Below are 16,442 nucleotides of genomic sequence, written 5' to 3' on the forward strand. Positions count from 1 at the left end.
TCATAAGTCAAGTGAATGTAGAAGTATGCCAAATAACTCTATCAATAGAAGGAATATCATATGTTATGTGTCATGCCCAAAATTTAGGGCAAAAATGGGACGATTTTTTTTTTAAATACTAACCAATTAACAAAGTTTGCTAACTCGACATGCACTATCATGTTTGCCATATCTATATTCGAGCTAACTCTGATACTAACCAAGTAACGAAATTACTTAAAATTTATTTGCAGAAAACTAAATGATTTAATTTATTTTCTCATCAAACATAGACAATAGTTTAATTAAATCAAATTCATTAAAAATAGTAGATGAGGATAAAATTAATTTAAATCAATAATTAAAATAATCGATTAAAGTGTCAATTAATTTAGATAATTAATTTAAATTTTTTCTTTTTCTAGCATCCATCCTAACCTCAAAATAAAAGGTTCTTAAATTAATCTCTTTTAAATCCAAACTTAAAAGTAAATACTCTAATTAAATTAACTAAGGCACAATTAAGCATCTACCACACTAAATAAATTTTAAAATATAAGTTAGGCTTTATTCGTTAAATTTTTCCCAACTTCCTATTTGTATATCATATATGGGTATTTAAATATTTGTACCTACATATAAAAACATATCCATATATATATATATAACCTTCTTAAAAGATTTCCCAACTTAATAGCAAATAAGCCCTACAACCCTAATTAGGGATTTTCAATTGTAAAATGGCCCTAATCTAAATGAGTTACCATTTTATTTTATTTATTTATTACCCTAGCCCTACCCGGGCTAGGGTTTAATATATATTTTTTTTGCTTAAGCATTTTGATGCAGGGCCGAATTGGGGGAGATCTAGTGGCATAGAGGCGGAGAAATGGGAGGCGGGGGTTGTATGATGGCGGCACAGCCATGGCCACCCACTGTGCATTGCATAGTGTTCGGCCTTGTCATCCACTGTGCATTGCACAGCTTGCGGCCCCGCCATCCACTGTGCAGTGCACAGTTTGCGGCACTGCCATCCACTGTGCAGTGCACAGTGTGTGGCTCCGTCATCCACTGTGCATTGCACAGTGCGTGGCTTTCCCCGTCGATCACTGTGCGGTGCACAATGCTCGGCCCCTTCCCCCTAAATTTTATTTTATTTTATTTTTATTTTTTTTAATTTTTTTTATATTATATATATATATTATATTTTCATATAATATATATATATACCTTTTCATATGTATATATTCATATATATATATATATATATATAAATTTGTAAATATATATTTAGGTTTATATCTACATTTGTTTTGCAGGTAAATTTTATGATATGTTTTATATATATGTATATATAAATATATACATGAAATCTACATGTATATAATTATATATATTTATATATAACTTATATTAATATTTCTTTTCTTAAAATAAAACCGAATTCATGGAAGATTCTGATTTAGATATCAATTTCTAAAACTAAATATTGCCAGTATTTAAAATAAATGTCTAACTTTCTGAAGTAAATGGAAGAATATTTTCCAGAACTATATTGTACTTTATTGCTTTTACAGAAAACAGAAATATAAAATTTATTGTTTAATCTACAATATGCATGCAAATCTAATTTATGCCTTTCCTATTTTATTTAATTTTAAATGCCTAAGAATGGAATAAATTTCCTGCTAAACTATTTATCATAACACATCGGATAAACTTTTTTTTCTGAACTTAGGGAATACTAATTTAGGAATACATTATTCTTTTCTACAATAAATACATTTACTAATTCTGCAATTTCTACAGCAACTGACTAGATATTTTTATTAAAATCTAACAACAACTACAACTCATATTTTCTGCAATTAAAATGAAGACAAATTAATAGATAAAAGAAAAGCACAGAATTAAATAAAATTGATTTTCATATTACAATGACTATTGCATGCACTTCAAAAATATTTCTTTTCAAATAGTAAATATGAATATATCTAGCTTTTTACAATCCTAAAGATATTCTGCAAAATTTACAAGATGTTTCTTTATTTAAATACAATAACAAATCTCATGTCTATATTTCAAATTTACAAATTGCCTCTCATTTCAACAAATGAGGGTATATTTCTCCTTTTAAAACTAATAATTACAACTGCACATAAATTTCTGCAACAATAATTCCTGCAACCTTCCACTTGTCCTATTCTTTACTCCCGACAATCCTGCATATTAAATCACAACTATGACCATGGAGTGCTCACCTCCCAGCCTACGCTAACTGGTAGCCACCCCTGAGCTCAGAGAACCAAGCCCTAGACGGGTAACAAACATGCAAACACATAGAAGACAGAAAACACACAGATTTCAAACACACTCCCAACTTGGCTACACTGCACCACGCTTTGGTGATGACCTTTTCAAGGGTGGTAGTGGACCAATACCCTGAGGAGAACTGCAAGTATGGAAAACATGTAGCCACCTCATGGCACAACAAATACATCAAGAATTTCAACCCCTTATTCCTTATGCCCCCCAAGGCATTCTAGCCTTATATCCCTCCTTATAACCCCCATTGCACAAATAGGCCATGCAGCAAGGGTCACACAAAAATCCCTTGTGATCACTCTCAAAATGAGAGTCTCTCACTCGAGGGTTGTCACTGCTACCACCTACAAGATCCTCCTCTCTCCCAAGAGTAAGAGGTCTTGAAAAGCTCCCAAAAACACATACAAAACATAATGCAAAATACCAAATGAAATTCCCAAAAAGGACATACAAGAAAACAGAGTTCTTACACCAACATACCTTCAAAACACATGCAAATAGAAGTCATTTAAAGAAGAATGTAACCAACCTTAATCTGCCCAAAGGTAGGATAGTATTTGAGGAAGAGCTGCCCAAATCCACGGATCTTCTTCTTCTACCCTTAGCCAAATTTTACTATTCAAATCTATTCTATTTTTTTTTTCAAAAAAAATTCTCTTGTCTCCAAAAATGGAGAGTGGGTGATTACCCCCAATTTTTTCAAATTCTTGCTTAAGAAGCTCATTCTCTCAATTCTCACAAGTTTCTAAAAACTAAAGAGGAAGGTAAGACAGAATGGGAAAGAGAACTCTCATTCGAAAAGGAAAGTTTACAACTAGGTTCAAATTTCTAATTTCAATTTTCACACAACTCAGAAAAGTCAAATTTTAGAGTGTCTAAAAGGTCACTTAGGAGTAGAAACTTGCCTAAAATTACCCCTAACCCTTAGGTATACCTTATGGGCTTTAGGAAACCCTATTAAACTACCCCTAGGTGTTCATTTAACCCATTTTAAAACCCTCTGAAGTTTATTTTCGGGTCAAACCTATGTTGACCACCCCAAAGATTCTTTACCCAAGGTATTTATGACATCACGTTACATTAATTGAAAAATCTATAGTTGAACACTTTCCCACCAAGAGACAAAAATAAAATTTAAACTTAAATCCACACATGTGTCAAGTGACACAAATAAAACACTTTTACAATTTAAAACATGAAATCGTCTCTTGTGGATTTTACACACGTAAATTAAATACACTTAACACACATGCAGCATATAGTGTTATGAATAAAATACAACACAAACGAGGTGTTGTCTCTCCAAATAGACAACCCCTGGCTTACGAACATACATAAGTCTAGGTTTGGTTCTCCGTAATATTTCCATGGTCACATGGATAGCTTCCTGCGCATCTCAATTTACACATTAGTACTTTCAAATATCCACATATAATATAATTCAAAGGAATAACAATACACATCATCACTTGCATACAATTTACATCTGAACAGATTAAATACATCTTTTATCAAGCAATTTCACATAAGCAATTTCATCCTAATTCACATAAACTTAACCATACATCATAGCTCTATTATCATAGTAAAGTCCTACAAATTCAATAATGACATCTATCATCGCAATATCATCTTATCTAACAATCATGTAGTGTTCTATCTCATAAAGCATATAAGTAAATCATCAAAATATAGCAATGTTATCCAAACCTGAAATCATATAAGTTCTAAGTTTCAAAATGCATCAAAATAAAGTATCCATAATAGTCTAAATGTAAAATCCACTGAAATGTCAGACTGGGTCGAGGTGAGGCCTCACATTATGCATGTGGTAAGTTTGGACATGTTGCTAACTAGTGCAGATTAAGAGGAAATCAAGGGAACTTCAGGCCTAGACAAGGAAATATGGTGTGCTACAATTTCAATAAATCCGATCACATTGAAAGAATGTGTAGAAGCAAATATATGAATAGGAATTGTCTGGTAGAAAAGAATAAGAGTGTGGAGGTAGATGAAAAGGGGAAAGCAAAAGTGGAAGAGATCAGAGGTCAAATGAGAAGACATGGGTGAAGAAGAGTTATTCAGATACTGGAAACAGGTCTGCAACTGATTTCAGTGCTGCAAATTCCTCTCGGAATTAGATTGAGGCCTCTAGCCTAAGGGGAGTCTTCATGTAAATCTTTTCTCCCCTACCAGATGTTGGTGTTTGAAGATCAGCATATTGTCGGTAGTTGTATTATAGTGGTGCAAATGTTTTTGAAGGATTTCCAAAAGAGGGACGAAATTGAAGAGCCGCAGTAGATTCCTTGAAGTATTAGGGCAAAGTGCATTTATTACACTTAAAATTTAGGTATGTGGAAGATAAAAAGTGATGTAATCACTTCATTTCTCACTTTGTATTCGAAGAAAAGAAGAGAAGAGAGATCTACAAGCAAAAATTTTCAGAGATCAAAGCATGAAGAAGATTTATTGCGTGAATTTCCTAATCTAGTGGTCAAGGTATTTTTTACTGAAACTTTAAGTTTGAAGTTTGAAATTTCTGAAATGGTTGCTTTTGGAACTGCAACCCCACTAGTCATAGATATCACTAAGAGAGCTCAGCCAAATTTTAAGAAACACCCATTTCAATCCATGGAAGATTATTCAAAGAGTGCATTTTCATCGATACCACATGGTGTTTTGCATGTAGAGGATATTAGGGTTTATACCCATGCCAATATTGAGGATCTTAGAAGTGCACAAATGTTGAATTTATACACCAAGTAGATGATAGATAAGGTTGGTAGTCTAAAACCTAAATTCAAAGTTGTGGAGGAAAAGGGTTTTGTGTAGTATGTCAATTGTTCTATATTTGATGAAATGAATGGGTCTACTATGTAATAAGTAGGATGCATGTTGAATTTATGTGGTTGAACAAGCCATTCAAGATCACAAAGAATGTTGTTAGGTTTGTTACTAGTCTATGCCCAACCGGTGACTTACCCACATTGAAGGCTATGAGGAATTAGATGGTTACAGATGCTATCAGATCAAATTTGATCGAAGAGCCATGATAATCAATAATATTTTGGATTATGATGTTAATTTTTCTTCTATGGTGATAAGGTATAAGGTATACCACTCCGGTAGGGATAACTTTGTATCTAGAACAACCATCTATGTTTCTTATGAAATGATTAAGGAAAGCAAGAAATATGACTTGTGTGAACTTCTCCGGAGTGAGCTAATGAAGAACATGAAAAAGATCAAGCAGTACAAGGAGCATGCATTCAAGTATAGCACCTTGATCCTATGCATATACTTTTACTTCATGAATGAAGTTTTGGGAGTAGGTTAGGTCTAATGGGTGTATGATATAACTGTGGCAACACAGGTTAGAGAGATATTGTATTAAATTAGTGATGCTAAGGTCTGGAATGCCACTCTCTAGGGTTACTTCAAAAACTTTCAGAGTGAGATGCATTATAGGGAGAGTATCCCAAAGACTATAGTTGAGAAGTATCAGGATACAATTTTCTTCATGGTGGATATTGACCAATGTTTTATGGAAGCAATTGAGCTGAAAATTGTTTGGATCATTCTCATGGGGTATGAGGTGGATGGGAAAATTCTTGAGCTATATGCACAACATTTCCTAAACAAATTGGTAAATCCCTCTGAGGAGAGATTTGGAACTTATGCTAAAAAGATCTTAAAATTGCATAGTAAGTTCAAGAAGCCTGAGATTTAGAAGAAAGTAAGAAAGGAAGTGGAAGCAAATGCTGAAAGAATAGGGATCACTAAAGAGGTGGTCTGAGAGGCAAGAAAAAGGAATATCCTATCTGAAGAGAAGATTCTTAAGATAAAGAAAGCTAAACTAGAAGCCTCTGCTCCAAATCCAAGGCAGTCAAGAAGCTCTGCACCCTCCTCCGATCCTCAAAATCCAATAATATCTCCAAAACCCCAAGCCAAACCATCCAATGGCAAAGGAAAGAGGAAGAAATAAATGGGAACAAGAGTCTATGTTGCAGCTCCTAATGATGAGGAGACAGAGTCAGATGAAGTTGTGAAGGAAGTAAAGCAAAAGAGCACTAAAACTGATAAAGTTACCAAGGAGAATCCCTCCGGTGGTGAGAAGGCCAATAAAAAACCAAAGACTAGTTCAAATCAATCCAGCATTACTATCAGAAAAGTGAAGGAAGCCATCACTGAACAAAGTAATCTTAAGCCACTTTCTGAGTACTATGAATTACTTGATGATGTCGGTAAGAAGACATTGGAATGAGCCACCACTGTGTATTTGAATAAGTTTAATAGAGCACTCATAGAGATAATTTCAGAAATTCCCAAGAGTCTATATGATGTTTTGAATATGAGGAGAGAAACTGCTAGAGAAGAAGAAGAAAGATTAAGAGAATATGTGTTCATACAATTCTTTGTTTTATTATTTCAAACGAGGAAATTGCTAGAATCCTCAAGGAGGCCAATAATGAGTTCAAGAGAAAGACTAGAGTAAATAAGGTCATGATTGGGAAGACTGAAGAAGTTATTGACGAAACAAAAAGGATCTTACGATCAATGTTGTTGAAGAATCAGTATGAGGTTATACCTGAAAAAACTCATGATGATGCTACTAAATCTAGTCCAGAGACCCAAAGTATGTCATCCCAAGGTGATCAAACAAAGGTTGATACTCCTATTCTGGAAGTGCAGATAGCTGATCAAGTAGAGGTTAATGATTTGGAAGATGGTAGAGATGAGGACACGATGGATAAGGGAGAAAGAGAGCAGAAGAAAGATGATGAATCCATGCATTTGGATGTGGTTGAGGGATCTCAAAATCCTCCAATTGACACTATTGAAACATCTAAGAAGAATGCAATCTTGCCTAAGCTTGATACGAAGAAAGTTTCAGAGAAGTAGAAGGTTGAAGTTAAATTTGAAGTTGATACTGAGGCTGAAGCAAGAGACAATGCAGGGACAGTGAAAGGTAAGAAGATTATTGATGATCCATAATTTGTCCAAGGCTTAATCAACCTTGCCACTTTGTCCCCTATTCAAACGCTTCAATTAGCCTCATTTTCTTAGGCTAAGGCAAGTGAGGATTTGTTGAAATCTCACACGGAGGACAGTGAGTTGCTTACCCTAGCATCCAGTGTTCTTGAAAAGTTAATGCCCACATTTCAAAAGAACACATCTAACACTCCATCTGAACGGCTAAAGAGTTTGATCAACTCGGTGGATACTCATTTTGAGTTGGTGAAGTCAACTGAAGTGAAGGTTCGCAATGAGTTTAATGCCAAGAGGCTCGGGACATTGAAAATGATGATTGTCAATGATAGAGCTACACTAGATACATGTATCAAGAGTATGCAAGATATATTATCCGAAGGTGGAAACATTTACAAGTCATGTCTATAATTTTCCAAGTTCACTAGGGATATTGAGAAGAAGTCCAAAGAGCATGAAGAAAAATTAGTTGGAATATCTCAGTGACTTGATCCTTTGTTGGTTTCTATGAGCAGTAAAGAAGATCAGATAGTATCCTTACTTGACAAGATCAAGAGCCTAAGCCATGAAAAGGAAAGAATAATTGGCAGAGTTGGAGAACTACGAAGTCACATCACTCCCAAGTTGGACATTATCCTAAGTGCATTGAAGGATGATTAGGATGCTTAGGTCGCCAGTGAACCTTCAGATCTTAAGTCGACAGAGATGCAAGCCTATATGTTTAGTGGTCTCATATCTATCTTGGAGAGTCTCAAGAAGGGCTGGGATAGCCATTTGGTTTGCAGATATCTTCAAGTTGTTGTAAGTTAGTAAAGGTTGTGCGTTAGTGTAGAAGAGTGAAAAATGTTGTAATAAGCTTAAGAGGAGTCTTTTGGAGTTTTAAAATTTTCGATATTTGGGTTTTGCAGTGTACATATGTTGGTACTGATTCCAACACTAGGTCATTTTTCAGTACATGTTGCCATCAATGCCAAATGGGGGGATTGTTGGAAAGAGACACTTAACAAATAGTTTGGTGTTTTCATTGATGGCAACCCAATTTAGTGATCCCATCCATAGTGATAAATTTTATTATACCAGAAGTTAGATTGCATATTGGTCCTAAGGTAAGCACACAAATATGGTGGTAAAAAAGGGAGGTATAAGTGGACACTTTTTTTTTCTGAAATCAAGTGAAATTGAACTTGGAGGCAAAATTTGAAAGTCGTCCACTCAAGATATGAAGATAATCAAACAACAAATATTGTATTACTCTGAATCTAGTTTCCAAACTATTAAACGTTTTCAAAATTGGATAAGATTAAGGGCATCAAATCCTTCATGCATGAAAAATAGACCCTGATTTTTTCTGAAAAACATAACATAGTGTCTAACATGCGCATTAAAAAATTCATAGTTAGATTTAGTATTTTGACAAATCCTTTGGCATAAAGATAGTTAAGAGTGAGCACTAGAAGATGTGTATTTTTTAAAAAAAATTTGTTGAGTACTTTTTTTTTATGATTTTTCCAATCGAGCACATCCTGAAAATTAGATACCTGTTCGTGTGCGAAGCATAAGTTGCACTAAAAAAATTGAAAATACAACTTCATTTTTTAAAATTGTAAAGAATGAAGTGCACTACAATAATATATAATTTTTTTTTAAATTGGATAAGTAGATCAAAAGTTATTAAAAAAATGGTGCATGTCTGTCTATGAGAACTATGGAGACACTGGTAAAAGAAATTCAATAATAATATGTTATTGTTGTTCAAATTTTAAAAAAAGTATATGGTTAGAAAGCTCAGAAGATGGGTGAAAATATGGTGGAAATTTTAGAAATACCCACTTGATGAAGTGTAAACCTAATGATGACAAAGTTGAGAAACCAAATTGATAAAATAAAACACGTCAAAAAGGAGGGAAATGGAGGGAAATCAAACTTTCAAATCGTAGCTTTGTCATCCGGGCCTATTTCCAAGCCTAAATAGTCAAAAGCATGTACGGGGTACCTAGGTTATAAAAAGCGTGTATGGGGTACTTATGGTGTAAGAAGCACGTACGCTCTATCTTTACTATAAACACTACTTTTTAAAACAAAATTGGGAGTGTGTATAATATGATATTGTATATATAATATGTGTATATACATATAATATATAATATTTATATATATGTATTTAATAATATATAATATATTAAGTATATATATACACACGTGTGTGTGTATGTGTATTCTCTCTCTCTCTCTCTCTCTCTCTCTCTCTCTCTCTCTCTCTCTCTCTCTCTCTCTCTCTCTCTCTCTCTCTCCATACCCCATCCCTCCCTTCCTCCACACCCCATCCCTCTCTCTTCTTATCTCCCTCCCTCCCTCTCTCTCCCCCCTCTCTCCCATCTCTCTCTCTCTCTCCCTCTCCCTCTCCCTCCCCCTCCCTCCCTCCCTCCCTCCCTCCCTTCCTTTTCTTTCACATCTTATTTACTACAAATAGCATGTATGGGGTACTGATCCTATTAGTTTGATGCCCTGCCATAACATTTTTAAGGCGTAGGAGCACGTACGTGCTAATTATGAGTTCTAAGCGTGTACAGGGTGAAAATAAAAATTATGTTGGGCTTGCCAACATTTTAGGGACTAACAGCGTGCATAGGGTTATTAATATACCATGTACGGGGTACTTAGACATACTTTTATTTTCCCAAGAGCCTCAATAGCCTCAAAAGAAGTTTTTGAGGTCATTGAAGGCCCCACTACAACTACATCTGCACTTCTATTACTATTTTGTACATAGAAGTAAGTGATTTTTTGTTTTTGCATGATTTCAAATGATTGAATTGTTGTTCTTATTATCTTTGTCAATATTATTGTGATTGTTTAATAGTTTTGATTCAAAAAAATAATGATAAGATGCATATTTATGGTTTATGTTTATTTATGAACTTTTGTTTACATATATATGTAATATAATTTTATTTAGGACAACCAATATCAACCATGCGAAAGAACAAGCGAGGTCTGATGGAACAACGAGAGGCTAAAAAGGAAAGACAAAGGTAGCGTATGAAGAAATTATGTGACATAAGAACAATGGGAGAAGAAGGTATGTCATCCTCAACATCTCAATTTGATTTACCAAACGAACTTAATGCACCTAATGCAATTGAAGAAGATACATTTGATTTACCGTATGAACCTAATGCAATTGAAGAAGATACCACATTGAATAATCAATTAAATGATGAAAATACACCTACTATATTTGATGAATTGAATGTACACAATGCACCGATGTTAACACCTCCTAGAATCATTCATAGGAAACCAAAGTATCTAATTGACATTGATGAGAATATATTAAAGTCAAAGCCTGATAAAATGAATGAACTTGTAGGAGAACGGTTAAAAGAATATAGCGAAACTATTTTGAAAACTTAAATCAAACTGCAAGATGTCAATTAATTGTTCAAATGATTAAAAATTTGAATTTTAGAGAGACAATGAAAATTCTAGGCATAAGATCACCTAAAAGTAACAGTGAAAGAACTATTGTGAGAAATCTATTTGATGCATATCAAGATATTGGTTCAAAATAACGTACTAAATATTCTAATGATGCTCAACATGTCATTACATCAACTATAATGAGCAAGAAAATAAAAAAAGATCGTTTGATAAGAAAAAATAAGTAAGTCATTAAACGTTAGTGGAACAACATTAAGTAAAGCATTACAGAGGCGAGAAAAAATAGAGAAACCTAACAATAATTCTCTTTGGGCATTCTCGGGTAGACTACCACGCAAAGACAAGGTTGTTGTTGGTGCACTAATAACATTAATTAAAAAAAATTGGCATGACAACACACGAGTTTCACCCAACCAAAGAGATGTTGTTAGAAGGCGAATCGGGTCTACAAATCGTGATCCACATGCCAAACACTATTTCGATATGAATCAAACAAAATTTTATGAAAGATTCCTTAAAAAGTTTCCTCAAATAAGAATTTCTCAAAGATTATTTGAAATGGTAAAACCTTTTTATATTGAGATTAATCATGTATGCACCACGTTTTGTTGTAGGATGCATATTGAATTTTCCATGCAGTATGATATTTTTTCGTTATATTTGTTCTACTTTGCACACTAACAATGTTTTACAAGAATGCAATATAAGAGCACCTCCTAAGTCGGTAAGAGAATTTATTTCAAGTGTGCTATGTAATAGACATGATGGTTGCATATATTATAAGATGTCTTGTTTGGAAGGTTATTGTGCTATATGTGGTGGTTTGCAACATTTAAAAGATGTGTACATTTGGAGAGCACAAATGAAATTGGTAGGAAACTAGTTTCTTTTGGAAAATACAAGACAGTCATATATGGAATTAAAGATGGAAAAGATTTGAAGAGATGTGAGCTAGTGAAAAACAATATATGTGTAGCTGAATTTATGAAAATGTTTCAAGAGAAACTAGTTTATGAGTACATAATGCATACACATAGAGCTTGATGGTTAGATGAGTAATTCAAGTTATGTAAGGACACATTTCCTCTTGGCCCCATTATCTCTATCATTTATTTTGCTGAAAATTATACACTGCAACCTCAAAATTAAGTGCAATCTGTGTATTATCATTCTACACAAGTTTCTATTTTTGTACACATAACATTCATGCATACAAATGAGAGCACAGAGGAGGATAGAAAGGTTGGAAGAGAGTATCACTTCTACATAAGTGATGATCATACTCATTCATCAGAGTTTGTACAAGGATGCTTTAAAGTTTTCTATGATAACTTAAAGGAAAGAAACATACAATATAACTAACACTTAATATGGTCAGATATTTGCACCACACAATTCAAGAATGTAAAGATGTTTTATTGGTTGACAAGGATGAATATGACAAGCAGTGTACAAATTTTTGGGATTTTCACTGAGGCTAGACATGGTAAGGGAGAGCACAATGGTGTAGGAGCATGTGTAAAAAGAGCGCTAGCTAGAGAAGAATTGAAGTACGAAGGTGGTGTTGAGTTGATAGATGCAGAAACAATTGTGCAATGGTGTAAGTCTATGATGGGTCCAAGTAATCTAGGTACATCAACGGTTCGTAGATATTTTTGGTTGATCACTGAATCTAACATTGAAAACTATCTAGATTGTTATACAGTTGCAGGATTGAGTGACATGCACTCATTTATGAGTTAAAATGCAAGCTCACTAGTAATTTATACGAGATAGATGGTATGTTTTTTCTCTTAATGCATGTATTGTTTGTGGGAAGAATGTGAATCATGAGAGTGGGTTGACAAATGGTCTTGTAGACCATTGGTTCCCATTGATACATATCAAATTCCCAAAGCACTACAATTGAGAAAGATGAAGACATCAATGGATTTTGACCATGTATCCGACCTAGTGGATTCAGGTGATTTTTTTAGTTAATGTTTTTGCAAGCATTCTTTTTGGTTCATTTTGTTATACATCACACCTTATTTTTGGTATTAATTATCACTTTATAAAATGCAAGTCATGTGTATGCAGTTGTTGCAGAAGAGAACAATAAAGAAGGAACATATTACTATTTGTGTCGTTGTGTTGAGCCTAAAATAAAATTGACAACCACAATCATTGATGGAGAGGGTATTGAGTACCCAATATGGTCTGTTGTTATGACAGGAACACGGCTTAGGAGATACCCTATCAGGAATTCTGATGTTCGGTTGTTCAAGGACTTTGAAACATAGAGACATATTCTTCATTTCTCTAACCTTGTTGTTGCAACAAATAATCATTTGATGAAGTATCATGGTAGACCTCATAACAAGATTTTATGGAAAGTTCGTGAATCTGACCACGAGGTAATACTTGACACAATATGGGTTAGAGTCAATCCTGAAGGCTCACTTAATTGATTCTATGGTTCAGAGTAGAATGATTTTGAGAATTTTGTATATATCATCGACGAATTGTTCTATATTCATTTTTTGTATATATAAATGCCCATGAGTTGATATTTACATGTTTAGGGGCATAATTTTGTATATTTAAATGGCAATGAGCTGATTTGTACATATTTAGATGCCAAATTTTGTATATTAACATGGTGATGAGTTGAATCGCACATATTGTAATGCCAAATTTTGTATAAAAGCCCATGAGATGATTTGTAAGACATTTTTTTGCATATTCAAATAGCCAAGAGCTTATTTAACCATATTTAGAGGCAAATTTTTGAATAATATGTGACAATGTTTTGTGACTATTTTTTGTGTCTATGTTTTGTGACTATGATTTGAGTTTATGTGATGTGATAAGGTCAATCATGACCATTATTGATAAGGTCAATCATGAGCATTCTTGATTTTTGTATAATCATGGAGAATTATTTGAGTCATTATCGGGCCATAGGAGTCATAGATTGAGTCTAGATACAAATTGAGCAAAAATTGTCATTATTATCAAAAAAATTGTCAAAAAAGTTGTCAATCAACTTGTACATCGCATCAGTAGGGTATGACTCTTGACATTCCAACGCTTTGGGATACACGAGAGGAGCATAACTAGCAAACCTTCCCACCTGGACGTTCTCATGGCATCGATTTGGGCACACGACAAATTGAATCAATTCTAGCCTCTCTTGCAACTTTGCATTGCATGCAACTGATGGTTTTTGCAACAAGCAAAAAAATACTACCAATTGAAAATGGCTTCAAGTCATCGAAAACCAAGATATGCCATTGTAGAGGACCCTCACGCAATCCCACGGGTTCAAACAGATCAGTCATATGTGTCTTGAATCGGAAGAAACAGTCTGTCAAAGTTTGACAATTTTTTGGACTCAGGGCACTTGAGAGATCGTGTCGGTAGGGTATGACACTTGACATTCCGACACTTTGGGATGCATGAGAGGAGAATGCCTAGTGTAAGCCTACCCACCCAAATGCACTCATGATGTTGGTTTGTGCACACAATAAACCGAATCAATTATAGCCTCTCTTGCAACTTTGCATTGCATGCAACTGACGATTTTGGCAGCAAACAAAAAATGCTACCAATTGAAAATGGCTCTGAGTCGTCAAAAACCAAGATAGGCCATTATAGAGGAGCCTCATGCGACCCCATAGGTTCAAATGGATCAATCATATGTGTCCTGGATTGGAAGAAATAGTCCATCAAAGTTTGACATTTTTTTGGACTCAGGGCACTTGAGAGATCGTGTCGGTAGGGTATGACTCTCAACGTTCCGACACTTTGGGATGCATGAGAGGAGTATGCCTAATGTAAACATGTCCACCCAGATGCGCTCATGACATTGTTTTATGCACATGACGAATTGAATCAGTTCTAGCCTATCTTGCAACTTTGCATTGCATGCAACTGACGGTTTTTGCAATAGGAGAAAAATGCTACCAATTGAAAATGGATCTGTGTCATCAAAAACCAAGATAGGCCATTGTAGAGGAGCCTCACGTGACCCCACGGGTTCAAACGGATCAATCATATGTATCCTGGATTGGAAGAAATAGTTCGTCAAAGGTTAACAATTTTTTGGACTCAGGGCACTTCAGAGATCGTGCTAGTAGGGTATGACTCTCAACATTTTGGTGCTTTGGGATGCACGAGAGGAGCATGCCTAACATAAAGCTTCCCACCCAGATGCGCTTGTGACGTTGATTTGTTCACATGGGAACCAAAATTTTACCATTGCGAGCTTGAGGGTGCTCTCGCACCACACACATTGTTGTTTATATTCATATTGTCAATTTTTGTTGTTTATATTCATATTGTTGATTACATAGCCAGATATTTATTTAAATTTATAAAAGGGCAGCCACTAGATACAGCGAATACACAATAATGAACTAAATACAAGGAGTTTTGTAGGGTTAATTCGACATTTTAGAAATTTGATCAAATCATATTCCACGATTGCAATGTTTTATATCATAGATTTTTGTTGTTTATATTCATATTGTTGATTACATAGGCATATGATAAATTAACTTTATAAAAGGACATCCACAAAATACAACAAATACACAATAATGAACTCGGTACACATTTATTGGATCGAATATTAATATTTATATATATCAAAAAAAAGGCATGTCTTCCAAGTCAATACAAGTATTACAAAAATGTAGCATATGTCATGTCCAGATCGATATACTATTGGCATATGATGAACCGGTGACAAAGTATGTTGTCATTGATGTCAATTTGTGTTCAAGTAGGTACACCGGTATGAAGCTTGGAAGCGGTACAGTTCAACCAGTATAAAGAGATGTAGTGAACCGGTGTCAAAGTTTCACTAAGTGTGACTACCAGTTGGTAGTCTCAGCTTTAGGGATTCTGGTTTGGCAATCTAGCTTGTCCGATGCAACTGATGATATTTTGTGATGAGTTAGCTAAGAAATAAGGATGAGATCAAGATGCCACATTAGTTTTATGCACGTGAAGGATTTCCTTGAGGATCTTGCATGTGAAGATCGATTGCACTAAATGTCTAGCTCAAGAATGAACATTCTTCTTAGCGGTATGAGAAGAAAGTGTGATGGATTACTGATTTCTATGTGCAATGAAGAATGGACGATGCAGAATCCCTTTGTCGGGTAGCTTTAACGAGCTTACTATAAATCCTCTAACCAAGTTACTCGAGTTCATAGAGTTCTTTAAATCCTCTAGCGAGGTAACCTTTAATAGGGTATATAGCCATCCCTTAACTAGTTGATCTTTAACAGGATCGATTCCTAGCAAAACCTTATTGTAAATTCTTTGACCGGACTAGGCTCCTAACAGAGTGAGCTTCAAAAGTGTTCAAAACAAGCTTGTGGGTATTCATCCCCACCGTGGTTTTTCCCATTTGGGTTTCCACATGAAAAATTTGTATGTCATGAGTTGTACATTTTTCATGTGATGATTAAGCATTCTTTGTTTAAGTGACTATGCATGTAGAGCTAATGGTTATGGTTTTGCTGATACACCACATGCATATGTTTATGGGTGAAGTAGTTATCAAGTATTGAATGTATTTGAAGTGTTCAGTTTTACCAGTTTATGTTGTCTGAAGTCTTAATGTGCTTAACTGATATTGCCATGGTTAAGTTCAGTAATGAAGATAATCGGTTAGCATTGTTTTAACTTGATAAGTTGTAGAGAATTTTTTGTAT

The sequence above is a fragment of the Cryptomeria japonica genome, chromosome 10 (genome assembly GCF_030272615.1).
Source record: "Cryptomeria japonica chromosome 10, Sugi_1.0, whole genome shotgun sequence".
Lineage (NCBI taxonomy): Eukaryota > Viridiplantae > Streptophyta > Pinopsida > Cupressales > Cupressaceae > Cryptomeria > Cryptomeria japonica.